This window comes from Haliotis asinina, chromosome 16 (assembly GCF_037392515.1).
Source record: "Haliotis asinina isolate JCU_RB_2024 chromosome 16, JCU_Hal_asi_v2, whole genome shotgun sequence".
Classification (NCBI taxonomy): domain Eukaryota; kingdom Metazoa; phylum Mollusca; class Gastropoda; order Lepetellida; family Haliotidae; genus Haliotis; species Haliotis asinina.
The window spans coordinates 33465183-33479774 of NC_090295.1; positions in this window are offsets into that span (position 1 = coordinate 33465183).

Below are 14592 nucleotides of genomic sequence, written 5' to 3' on the forward strand. Positions count from 1 at the left end.
CGGCATAAGCATCAGTCACCCAACGTGGTGACACGTTCCACATCTGCGTCTCCGACGTCACAAAATCTGATCAATCGTCCCATTTGGCCGCCGTTTCTGTTGTGAATTTTCTTATTCCCCATGAACATACTGAAACATGAGTCCTATTCACCAATTCAGACTATGACCTACTTTTCAGCCGCTCCGAATTTTCTCATGTGAAAGTGAAAAGAGACATTACAAACAGCAAGAGTCATAACGGCTTCTTATTTCATAAAAAATTATATTTTCATAAAAATGATTGTGTTTTAAAGTTTAAAAAATCGTATTTCTCTATTTTTTGTCGCGATTTAATCAATATGTCGGCAACTAAAACGTAACAGACTGACCCTGTATGAAGAGGTCTTACAATGATCCACAATTCACCAGGCACACTGGCTAACCTGTTATGTATTTTAACGTACGATGTGACTGATATACTATCAAGTCCGTACCAGACAGCCAAACCTTTCTAGGGGTCGATTCTCGTTTGAAGATTTCCACGTTTTCCGTTTGGCAGAGCACTCTGTACGAAGAAGCGTAGTGTTGCAATATGCAGTTGATTAGATTTATCAACTACTCCTGATAAATAGTTATACATCATGTTGAACGAGTTCTACTCGATTGTTTGGACTGGTATGAGTACTAAGCTGCGCAACAGGACGGAGCGAAGTCAGCAGGAAACGAGACTGCTGCGTAATCAATGTTTCGTCAGGATCCGTTTTAGCATTTTAGCGACTGACAGATGGCGATAGATATGAGTTATATCTATGTTTGAATGCGACATATTTTTGCATTGACCAAAATATACTATAGGGACAAATACGTGTTCCTGATATTGTCGGAATCGTACAATCGATTCTGCTTTTGACAGAGGTTTCTTCAAATGTCGAACGTGACTTGCCGATAATTTGTATTAGAATCAAAACTTTGAACAACCATCCATTGTGCAGTGATTATAGACTAATAGGGTAAACTAACGTGATGTGTTACTTTCATTACACCTTTGTTGGCATCCACATAGCAACTGATGTGGTAAGTGGAAACAGAAATGTCAGTAAAAACGGAGCTGAGGAACAAACAGCAACCCTGTTAATCTTGCGGTCAACATCTCTATTCAGCATTTACGTGCACAGATATTCTATCTCTATGAGAGAGAGACTTTGGAAATCGTCAATAAACCTTTCACCGTTTCGTTTTCATGGTGCTTAAAAATGTATTTGCGAATGCCATCACTAATTCGCTATTGAAGAGATGTAGTTCATCGACTAATTATGACGGTTAAGTCGTATTGATAACCTTAGGAGGAACACTGTAAACAGTACAATGCCTTTGGTGATTGGATCCAGCAGGCACAATGTCTTCGGTAAAGTTATCACAGGACAGATGACGTGAAGTTGTTTGGAGGAAGGTGGTTGATTTTGTTCAACGTTTTCATATGGTTTCGCTCTTTGGGTTTATATATTATATATCACTTCCTGAACACAGGGCTGCATCGTGTGAACCCAACTTTTTAAAAGTTGTTTTCATCAAAGATCGTTATTATGTACCATCTATTCATTTCTCCGACTGTAACTTCTATGGATGTGTTAATCACCCCATTGAATGTTCCTTTAAGTTAGAAACGCAAAGTAAGAGAAAACGATGAATTTGAATACCATCATCATTCGAGCAAGCAAAATAAGTATTTCATATTATGTATACACTGCTTCCATGATGCGAGGTCTAGACACTGTAATCCATTGTCAATCTCCAGGACATATTGACTCACATTTGTATGCATTGCCTTATATTAAATACATGTATATTTATCTCTAAGAAGACATTTAAAAAACAAGGGAATACCGCTTCGTCTTTGATAAACTTCTTCCCAGCAGTCGCCTTTGATTCCTTGTTTCGAAACAACTGTCTCTCAATCCGACTGGGTTAATAGAATTTCACATGTATATTGAAATCAACATCCTTTAACAATTTCTTCACTTCCATCACCCGGTTCATCGATCATACTAAATATAAACTATACCATTCTGTTTTATCTGTCGGGAAGAAAACATGTTTTTTGCCCAAAGCATGAATTCTAACCCTGATGTTGACATCCATTCATTGTCGTTTTTATAAGCAATACAAACACAACCGTTAGTTTTATGTGACGTTGCCTCGAGTAAAACGTCTATCAAGAAGCCTGAACTAACAATCATTATTCCACTTAAACACACGTTTGTGTAATAAACAGACTGCAATTCAAAGGAGATTAATAATCAGTTTTACTGTTCAGGTTTCCAAGCAGTTCTTTTATCTATACTGTGTGTTTATGGTATTGATTATGTGATCACCTTGGAATACAGTGAGATAAACAATGTTTTCGTGTCATCATGAGGAATGTGTTATCTTGTCTTGGCGGAAGGGGTAACAATTACACCAGCCTTCAGCTTCAAAAAGGTCGATCACTCCGAAATTACACATTCATGGTTTAAAACGTTTAATCTTATAACTATATACGGGATTGGGGGACAACGAACGTACATTGCCGATTGAATTATGAAATACAAACCTTCTGACAACTAGGTTGGAATATTGCTGAGTGCGGTGAAAAAACTAAACTTACTAATCACAAAGTACAGCTTTGCAATACTTGTTACTAGGTAAATTCAAACGAATCTGCAAATGAAGTTAATATGCTGACTGCATCAAGTCACCTTTTATCCCATTTCATGTAACAATGCGGTTGATGTAAACGGGGTCGTAATATGTATGTTTACTGTTTTCATCCTTGGATTAACAATCTGAATGACCCGTCATTATCATATATTTGACTCAGTCTCCACAAGCGAATGTGTTATGTCATTTGTAAAGACATCACAAAGCACAATGTGGCAAACCCGCGAACGAGTTATTGGTGTTTTTTTTCTGAAACCAGCCTGTAATCAGACATATAAAATATATAAATAAATGCAAAGACTAAAGGATGGATGCTGAGTGTGACAGACCATATTACTGATGTACATAATACTGTTACATAAGTAATCATGGCATGTTAGCTTATCCCATTAGGACTTTTCATGTTCATTGATGTCCATGTTAGAGCGGCGGTGGGGTAGCCTAGAGGTTAAAGCATTCGCTCGTCACGCCGAGGATCCGGGTTCGATTCCCCACATGGGTACAATGTTTGAAGCACATTTCTTGTGTTCCCTGCCGTGATATTGAGGGAAAGTTGCCAGAAGAGGGGGTGAAACTAAATTCACTTATGCTAGATATTTAAACGCACCAGAATGAACCAGCTCACGGGCCTAACATTTTGTACAAATGCACATAATCCTGCAATAATCACTAACTGTTTCTCAGTTTCTAGTCAGTTTTAGAGTAAATTCATATAATGTAAACGTTTTAGCATACATTTCTGTACTGTCGTTCTCACGGGAAAACTCTATAACTCCATTTCGGGCTCAAACATCTGCACAATGTCACCAGCGCGACATCCTATAACAATTGCTTCTCTTCAGTCTAAGGTTCCCCCAACATTCTGAAGACACATTTTACCATTCTTTGTGTGGAGGAAAAGATAACTGTGCTTAAATCATTCCTTCTAATTCTGACATTTATGCAGAGTCACTTTCCTGAACCCTGCCATTGGTTTTAGGTAACGATACAGCGAGTAAAACGCCAATCAAGATGTTTAAAATAACAACCATTGTTATATTTAAACATACGTTGGTGCAATAAACACACTTCAGTTCCAAGAAGATAAATAGTCGGGTTTACGCTCATTTCAACTCTACACGCAATTGTTGTGTGTGTTATTGTGTTTCCAATATTGATTTTGTGATAACCTTACAAAAGAACAGCCAGTGTGTTGTTGGAAACATGAAAAATCTTCCATATTGTCACTGTGGCACTAGTACCAAATAGAAAAGTCCACTGTTAAAAATGTCCATTTCTGAAATTACTGAAATTACAAATGTGGCACCAGTACCAAATAGAAAAGTCCACTGTTCAAAAATGTTCATTTCTGAAATTACTGAAATTACAAATGTGGCACCAGTACCAAATAGAAAAGTCCACTGTTCAAAAATGTTCATTTCTGAAATTACTGAAATTACAAATGTGGCACCAGTACCAAATAGAAAAGTCCACTGTTCAAAAATGTTCATTTCTGAAATTACTGAAATTACAAATGTGGCACCAGTACCAAATAGAAAAGTCCACTGTTCAAAAATGTTCATTTCTGAAATTACTGAAATTACAAATGTGGCACCAGTACCAAATAGAAAAGTCCACTGTTCAAAAATGTCCATTTCTGAAATTACTGAAATTACAAATGTGGCACCAGTACCAAATAGAAAAGTCCACTGTTCAAAAATGTTCATTTCTGAAATTACTGAAATTACAAATGTGGCACCAGTACCAAATAGAAAAGTCCACTGTTCAAAAATGTTCATTTCTGAAATTACTGAAATTACAAATGTGGCACCAGTACCAAATAGAAAAGTCCACTGTTCAAAAATGTTCATTTCTGAAATTACTGAAATTACAAATGTGGCACCAGTACCAAATAGAAAAGTCCACTGTTCAAAAATGTTCATTTCTGAAATTACTGAAATTACAAATGTGGCACCAGTACCAAATAGAAAAGTCCACTGTTCAAAAATGTTCATTTCTGAAATTACTGAAATTACAAATGTGGCACCAGTACCAAATAGAAAAGTCCACTGTTCAAAAATGTTCATTTCTGAAATTACTGAAATTACAAATGTGGCACCAGTACCAAATAGAAAAGTCCACTGTTCAAAAATGTTCATTTCTGAAATTACTGAAATTACAAATGTGGCACCAGTACCAAATAGAAAAGTCCACTGTTCAAAAATGTTCATTTCTGAAATTACTGAAATTACAAATGTGGCACCAGTACCAAATAGAAAAGTCCACTGTTCAAAAATGTTCATTTCTGAAATTACTGAAATTACAAATGTGGCACCAGTACCAAATAGAAAAGTCCACTGTTCAAAAATGTTCATTTCTGAAATTACTGAAATTACAAATGTGGCACCAGTACCAAATAGAAAAGTCCACTGTTAAAAAATGTTCATTTCTGAAATTACTGAAATTACAAATGTGGCACCAGTACCAAATAGAAAAGTACACTGTTCAAAAATGTCCATTTCTGAAATTACAAATTCGAGGTTATGATTCGTACCTAAAACTGCAGAGCTCTTCCCGATTGTTTTGGTTTTTGAAGTAACGAAAATTGTGGATTGTTGAGATGCTCAAATCTAATCAAAGGATATCACCACACAGACTAATTTGTGGATAACTATCCAGAACAAAATATATGAAATTCACCACATGGGCCTGGAAAGATCGGGATTTCATCTACTTTCCGGCGGTCTGAGAATGATCGCACGTGGACAAGCCTGACACCGCGGCTTCCTGTTGGCACTGGTTGACGCCTCAACAAAGTTGTATACCACTGAATTTAATCCGAAACAATAGTTATCTGAAGACCTGAATGTTGTGTAATAACGTTATGTCTGCCGTTTTCCCGTATTGTTTGCGCAAACCCAGTCAGGGAATGAGTTGCTTCCCTTGGCATTGTAGAGTTAAAAAATGGAAGTAAAGAAATGCACGTTTCAACCGCCATGACAGTTGTATTGTTTTCGCGACGGTCAGGGATCCGAATGTAACATTGACCACAAACTACGGCGTTATTTGGATAATGTTCAGTACTCTAGTCTAGTCTTGTCTGTGAATTTATAATTCAATGAATCAGCTAAATACAATCACACTCTCAAATAGTTCCCCTTGTAAAAATATGTGTGGTGAAGTATTTCTTTAAGCCAAGACTGCGCGGAGATTCTAAGCAAAATATATGGAGTTAACTATTTCATTCCCCCTTGTGTTTAAATTGACTGATCTGATGCTTCTCTGCGTTCAGGCAAACAGCGTTAAACATGATTTTTGTACATGCATATGCTCCACGCAGATTCAGAATGCATACTCTGAGCCAAGCAGTTCCTGCTTTTTATTTAGTGCCGAGTGCTAGACCGAGTAACAACTTCAACGCTTTCACGTTTTTTTTCATTTGTAGACCGTCATGAAAACATTCGTCAGGATACACATCTGTGAATACGGGATTCAAAAGATGACAGATTATGCTTCACTGAGAGTGGTAGTGAAATGCTGAACTTTTCACAAGGATACTGCTTGTAAATGGCATCGTCACTGTGTGTGCACTGCTTAAACCACGAATTAGTGCGACATTTTAGGAAAGGTTTAAATCTACATGATTTCTAGTACATGCTTATTGTATGTGTAGCGTCTTCAAACCAACACGTAATGAAAATTGTAGTTCATCGGTATTTCAGAGAGGGGCCTAAAATAGCAACTGACCGCATGAGGAAACTTGAATGTTTTGTTTCGTAGTGCTTGTTGTAACAAGGCTGGAGACACGAGACTATTTTGCCACAGAAAATACCGTCTTACATGTCTGCCTGAAACATAACTTGAAATTGAACCATATTCAGTTTAGACACATTCTAATATATTATATTCCTTATCGACTTCTTTTCATTTTACATCAAGCACAGGTACTCGTTACATGTCTTTACAAAGAGACCAACAGTGTGTCATTTGCATTTATTCAACCCTAACTGCATCCGTGCGTAATACAATTAGAGGAAACAGATGCGCTGCGCCTTAAAAGGCAGTCTTTCGTGTGAAAGGATGTTCGTTCCAGCAAGGGTAAAGAAACGCTTTCCAGATGAAAGAGGAAGGAATTCAGGTACATCATTTCGCTTGCATTTGTCGACTTCGGGAAGTTAATCATGAAAAGCAGGCCTATTTGTATGTCACTCGCGTGTGAGTACTCTTTTAAATCTTTGGGTGTCTCTTTTTTCAGCATATCAAGAATACGAGTTTGTCTAATACTTCTTTACATATCCCTCAAACTGGTAGCGTTTGTGGGACTTGAACTCATTACAGGAGGCGTCTATTGCAAACTGCTGATTTTTTTAAAAGCTGAATTGTCTACAAGATCGCGTGTGCTATCCACATGCGCTTCGGTGGGCATTTCTTGGTGATTATATCCGATGTAAAAACGTTGACAGCCACTGCTAGTCGTGACCAATTCTATTTCAGAGAAGGACAGTGGGTCAGTGAGTTAAGGTTTTAATTCATATCGGCAGTATTTCACTCACATCATGACTATATCAAGTTATATATCGATAATAATTATAACGTATAAACACCTAGACTATCATGGGCATAATATATATATATATATATATATATATATATATATATATATATATATATATATATATATATATATATATATATTGCTTCTTTGTTGTTGACTCTAGCATATACATGACATTCGGGTGACCTGGTGCAATTACTTACGCAATTACGTCGAGCACACGTGCACAGAACAATCGAAGCTTTAACAGATCTTAGGCTTATGTTCTGATTCTGTTCTGATTATATGCGGTGAGAATGTGAAACAATTTGTGGTAAGTCCATGCAGACATTATCAGTTATTCACTTGTCACAAGGGGTCATGGACTGATGCACCCTCTACAAACATCGAGGGTGCATCAATCTATGTGACCCGAGCATTCAGTGAACATCGTATGTATCTGACCGAACACTTCAATGTTAATTTTGAACTGTTTGAAGCATGGGCATAAGATCGAATGCTTCGGTCAACCTGTGTGAATCCAACGATTCAAATCTTGCTGTCGCTGCATCCAAGTCGCTGCGGTGTAGTTCCCCTTCTTAGTATCCACAGAGACTACATTTGAAAATTTGTCAAAGTTTGTTTAATGGAATGCGAGGAAAGCTTTTTCGTAGCCATTGCTAGCTTTTGCTGACAACACAAGAAACACATATTTTGAGTTATCTCCCTCCATCGGTTTGCATTCCCAAAAATATCGGTAGTTTCTGTGCTTGATACATTATTCAATGTTGTTCGAGATAACGAAGTACCACCACGAATTACCAAGAGAGTTCGGCATTCGATGCTGGGTACAATGAACAGCACCTCGCTTGCAAGCGGGGTACATTGCACACATTAGAAGAGAACTAAGCCAATTAGAAAGCCACATTCATGACATTTAAATATCTCTTGTTACTCGCCTCCATGACTAATTGCCCACGAAACCCACTTTCACAGTTTTAGTTACAATCGATCTTTACAATCATCTTTACAATCACCATATAGCTTTCCTCTCCACTTGCACAAAGGTGTCTTCATGCAATGGTAAGACGACTTTATCTGAGATCAAAATATTCGACGGCGGAGGTACGAATGTCTTAATGCCGACTTTGTAGATAAGTCTGCCAACGCGCTGCTGTTAAATACTTATTTGCTGTGTAATATGAAACAAAGTGTTTATAATATGGTTTTACACAATTGCACAAGTAATAATGCGACCTTACCTGAAAATGCTGAATTTTGGTGAGAAACTCTAAAGATATCACCTTACACTTGGAATTGTGCAGCAAAGGTATTCACTGTGTCACTGTGCGGCATAAACATCCAGATTACTTTCAGAAAATGGCATTTGTTTTGAAGGCGTTTCAACGTGGAATCACTACGTCACGCCTTGACTCTGCGACAAGGAGCATCGCCATTGAAAGAATGCATGCTGGAGATTACTAATCTTCTGTTTCCAGTTGTGTGAATCTTAGTCTGAGCAAGATATCGTGCCTTGCAGTTCGTTGCAGCCAAATAGGTATAGCAAATTACCATCCCTGTAGAGGCAGACCTCGTGATACCACTGTAGCCCAAGATCGGTACATCCGGGTACTATAGCAGCATGACCGCACCGCCACGGGTGAGAGCACAGCAGCCAGGGTACCTGGACTTCAGATGATATCCAGTCAAACTGTACGGAAAAGGATGAATGAGATTGGTCTGGAAGCCAGGAAACCCGATGTCGAAGTCGTGCTACGTCGTCAACATAGCGCTCAGCGTCTCGTTCTCACTTGCTTGTACAGACATTACCTTCTTCTAAACTGGTGTAAAATGTAATGCACTAAAGTCTATTTGTAGTCCAGTTTATGTAAAGTCTATCATTTCCACAATAGATTTCTCGTGTGTGCGTTTGGCTTTTTTTGTTTTGTTTTGATATCATATATGCCCGTGTTTGACATATACTTATATGCATTGTTCAGTAAAACCGTAAGTGACTGAGGTGACTGGTTTCCTGCGTAGCACCACACCTTGCAATATTTCAACTATATGGAACCTGTTAAAGCAGCAATCTGAAACTGTTATATTCTATCCATCATCAAGGTCTAAGGTACATTTTGAACTTCTTCTGTTGATAGTCTCTGCGTCTCTCACTCAGCGACGTATAAAATTATCGTTACAATATGCTACAAAACCATTCTCTAGCAAATCTAACCCAGCCTTCAATTGTGTCTTTGATTTATACAACGGGGAAACCTTCTCTTATTGCGCCTCTTGGGATCAGAATTAAACCATTCCTTTCTACTGCCGGCATTGAGCTGGACATTTTATCTTCTTTCCGGCTTCTTTCTTCTCCTCCTTGACCACAAGTCGACCTAACGTAAACTGCATTTGGAAAGTCGGAAAAGAATGAATTACAATATAAACAGGAATATCATCAATTAAAAGCTATATATAACGATTTTACAAATCATCATTTACAGATGGGTCCAAGGTCGGTGTGCAGTAGCTTCCGCCACTGTCACTGGATCCAGAACAATATCGTTTAGATTACCAGATAACACTTCAATTTTAACAGTTGAAGCAAACGCCACACTGACAGCTCTTAAATGTATTCAAAATCACACTAAACATAAATACTATAATATAATTTTTCTGATTCTCTTTCTTGTCTTCAGGCAGTAAAATCTGTCCTGCAAACATGCACTTTTAATTGAAATTATTGCATTGTATAATGATCTTACTAATGGACAATACGACATCGTCTTTTGTTGGTTACCCACCCACGTTGCCATTTCTGGTAACACAATAGCCGATCTTGCTGCCAAGGCAGCACTCAAGAAATCTGTGACACCACTTCTTGTCTAGTACACTGATTACAAAGCTAGCATTTGAACTTACGTGATATGATGCAAAAGATCTATAGCCTGTTTTTATATTGCATTGTCTGAAGTGGGACACCGAAGTAGGTATAGATACATTACATGAAGTAAAACCTTACATTGGTTTCACCTATTTGGGTTGTCAGTCCAGATTTGAAGAGGTCATCACACGACGATGTCGTATTGGCGACAAAAGATATATACATGAATACCCATTGAAAGACAAGGATCCTCCGTTTTGACCCCCATTTGTGATGAGAGAATCACAGTCAAACATGTCTTGCTTGGCTGTGTTGAATATTCCATCAAAGGAATAAGGATATTCAGTCACAAACTAAGAAGGATCTTTTTAGCAATGTAAGTTCTCATTTAATTATTGCATTTTTAAAAGAATTAGAGTTGTTAAATGAGTTATAAATAGATATTGTTTTTGTCTCTACCCTCAAAGAGGCTTGAATTATTGTACAATTATTGTCCTCCTGAGAGGGTACGTAAGTCCCAAAACATTTTGTGTAAATTTAGTACGGCCAGTCTTTCAATCGTAGTATATTTGTTGTTTTTAATAATGGGTAAATTTCAGTATAATATCCAACGGCTGAAGGGATGGTGTAAATGCAGGTAGTAAAGGTACTGTAAGTCTCCATGATCCTGGTATGGTTATCTACCTTCAGTTGTTGGCGATCTATCGCCCGTATTTTATATTTTATTGTCTAAGTGGTGATATTAGTTTTAACTTTCAACACTAATTTTGATTTTAACTGTCATATTCTTGTTTATTTACTGTCTTTTGACGACAGGTTTTCATAATGTATGTGTATTTCATTTCTATATCATGCGCGTTCTCGTCACGGTATGGCTGAAATATTGCCGATGTGACGTTAAATGTTAACTCACTCACTCCCTTCAACTATATGGCGTCTGGACTATACAGTCCCACGGGTCCATATCATGAACATCGTTTAACGTAAGTGGGATACGATGGCGTGTCAGCCAAGTCAGCGAGCCAAACACCCGATCCCACTTGCAAGCGTGTTTTGCTGAAAACCACTTCTAACGCTGATCCTTACAGGTCACGCGTGGTTTGGCGTTTGTGTAAACACTGGATATTTTTCCAGCCACATATAAATACCGCCGTTCTATACAGTGTATATTTACTCTCTTGACCTTTGGTTTATCAGTCCGACGAAGCCGTTATTATTAGCTACCTTAGTATATGTACGCCTCGATAATGGCGAACGTGTAATACCATTTCCAAAGTCTAAATAAAGCAAACGGTGTCAAACCCGTGAACCATTTATTGACTCTTATCCAGAGCCCGTCTGTGAGCAGACATATAAAATATTTTGATGTCCGCAAATGATGAAGGAGAGATGCTGACCTCGACAAAATGCGATATGATATAGCTGTCTACTGCTTGTTCCTCAAGGCTGTATTCACTGACATTTCTCGTTCCTCTGACCTCGGTTCCTCGGTTGATATACTGAGGCACATGAACATGTTACATAACTAAGGATTTGTAATGTCCTCTTCCCAACCTTTGTACATTGTATGACATGTAGGCAGAGCCCGTTTCAGTTAAATGTTGCATGTTACAATAGCAGCACACCACGTGTTACTGATAGAAATAGATGCTTCATGTTTGATTTCCCTGTGGGTACAAACACGAGGCACTGCAAAAGGAACCAAACATGAATCACTCTGAATGTTTCTGACAGATATTCATAGAGCTGTTATACTCAGTTCACCTAATGAAGAGAGAAGAGTTCCGTACAGTCCTGTTCCACCACATACAATTCATGAAATCAACTGTTCATCCAAAAATGTTTCCTGAATAAACTGTCTTAATGCTGAACTTACGTTCTTGCCTGGGTGGATATGCTGGTGCAGTCACCAAGTGGATGCATTCGGCGACTGTGGCAATTATGTGCTTGACTATATGACTAAGCATCCCTGGTATATTGTTTATGTACAGGTGCTTGTTCCAAAGTAGCATCTTTCAACACGACACTGAAGCTATGTCATTGCTGCACTGTGAAATTCTGTGTGCCTCTAAAGATTATGTCAGGGCGTGGTATTGGAAATATTTCATCAACATTTTACACATAATACCTATGATATTCAAAATGTATATGAATTCACAAAAGTACGTGCAGCAGTATGTTTGTAAATAGTATATTGTTACATCTTAAATAATCATCGTAATAAACATATATGAAGTAAAGTATTCACCTAAACGTAAATATTTAATGACCTAAACCTAAGTATGTAGCATTTATTTTCTTTTAATATTAGTGTTAACGTCAGCACTTGCAAAAATCTACTAATTCTTGGGGAAGCTTGGATCATAGTTTAGCAGCTTTATTGCATATATGTTCATGGGTATTGTCACATGGGCAGTCACAGGCTTGGCCTGTTATTAGGGTTTTGTTGTTCTCTTGGGTCACATGGTCCTTTTAGTCATGTGGGGTAAAATTTCATTTCAAACTTTTGGCGGATAAGACAGGCCATTTCTCCTTTCTGCCAGGGTACACTTTTTATGCAAGAAAGCATATAGGGTAAGGTCTGCTATCACTTTATCCGGAATCTTGGGTTGGTTATTAAGTACTTTATGCATTGATTTGTATATGTAGTAGTTTAGTTAGTAGTGTATTATGTTGCAAGATATATAGTGTTTATTCCTCTTACTTGTATACTTAACAGACTTATTGCCAAGTGTATTTTATAGGGTAGTATAAGTGTTGACTGGTAACGACGGGTCCATGAGCTCATGTACCCCGCACACCCGGAGAGTGGAACATAAACAATCCTCGATTGTACATGAACCCATGGACCCCGAGGGACCAGTTAACGACGTATTTATCTTACCGAACACCTGAATTTTAATTTTGAACTGTTTGAAGCACTGACCGAGCCTCGTAGTATGGCGAATCGTGCTAGTGAAAAATATGAAATACTCTATAAATATGAAACAACTCTGCTCCATATGTCTCCGTCAGCAACTGATTTAGCGCAACAAGCGTCTTGGACTCCTTCCAACTTAAGTCACCATGCAACCGTCCACAGTCAAAAGTTCAAATACAAATGTTGCACCTATTTGTTCATGTACACATTTGTCAAACAGTTTTTATCACTGGTTTAATTCAAACATTTATACTACTGGCTCATTTTATTTCTATTCATGTGTTGGGCTTTGTTCTTATCACTATAAGGGCGGTAGCGTAGCCGAGTAGCTGTACCGTCCACTCGTCACGGCGAAGACTCGGGTTCGATTCCCAGCATGGGTACTATGTGTGAAGCCTATTTTTGCTCTACCCCGCCGTGGTATTGCTGAGAAATTGCCAAAAGTGACGTAAATCCAAACCCACGCACTCTTATCAGCACATATTAAACCTATCCTGTATTTGGCAAATATATTTCTATTACAATTAAAAGTAAGTTTAGATAAATACAAATCTGCCTGTATTAGAGTTTTTTAAATGATCTATTTAGTTCATAACGAGAGCTACTTTCGAGAGTGAAATGCCATACCTGATAAAACATATTTACCATTCAATCACGAAATTCTTTTAAAAACAGACTTACAATACATCCTTGTCGTAGTCAAAATGGACATAAATTATCTGTTATATCAGAGCCACATCGTCCACAAGATTTTACATTTGAATACATTGCTTTTAACATATTATATAATTCTCCACCTAATCCGGCATTACGTAAGCAATACCACGGTTTCTGTCGATCTACAGAATCGAAAGCTTTCTTAAAATCGACAAGAACTATATACAGTTTGTGTTTTCGACGGGACAAACGTTTCTGAATCAGTGGATACAAAGAAAAAGCACGATCAGTTGTGGAGTGTTGCTTACGATACCAGTATTCCTTACGAAATGATAGACGTTCCCTTACAGCTCTGTATGCTTTTCTTGTCATTACTTTCACGTATTTAGATTGCATCATTATTAAAAGAAATTGTATCCCTTATGCACGAATGTAATGTAAAGACAGAATTATCTGGTAATGATGAAATGCGTACGAGAAATCAGTCTTCTGGTAAAGTGTAATCTGGAATCTAGTACATTTGATTAACCAGCTTGGTGTTTATTACACAGTGCACATTTCATCTTACGATAGCAGTATGGCTGTGCAATGCGCCAAACCTCGATGCATTACACTTAAGTTATACTCCCGTATTGCACGGTCGCTTCAGCAGTTCAGTTGTGTGATGGAAAGGGAAAGCCGCGTAATAAAAGTTGAAGTGCCTTTGAAGGCGTTCTTTATCTTCTACCTTGACATCTTCCCGTTCAGTACATATGGTCCAGCTGTACTAGTATGGGGTGTATGCATTTTAGTTATCTACTTGCCATCATATAAGATTTGACAGGTGTCATTGCTAAACTGATAGCATAAACATTGTGATGTGAGAAAGTTTTTCAATCCAATCACTTTTCTACATTTGATGTGTCACGAATTGACTTCATGTCTGAGTGAAGGAGTTTAGTTTTA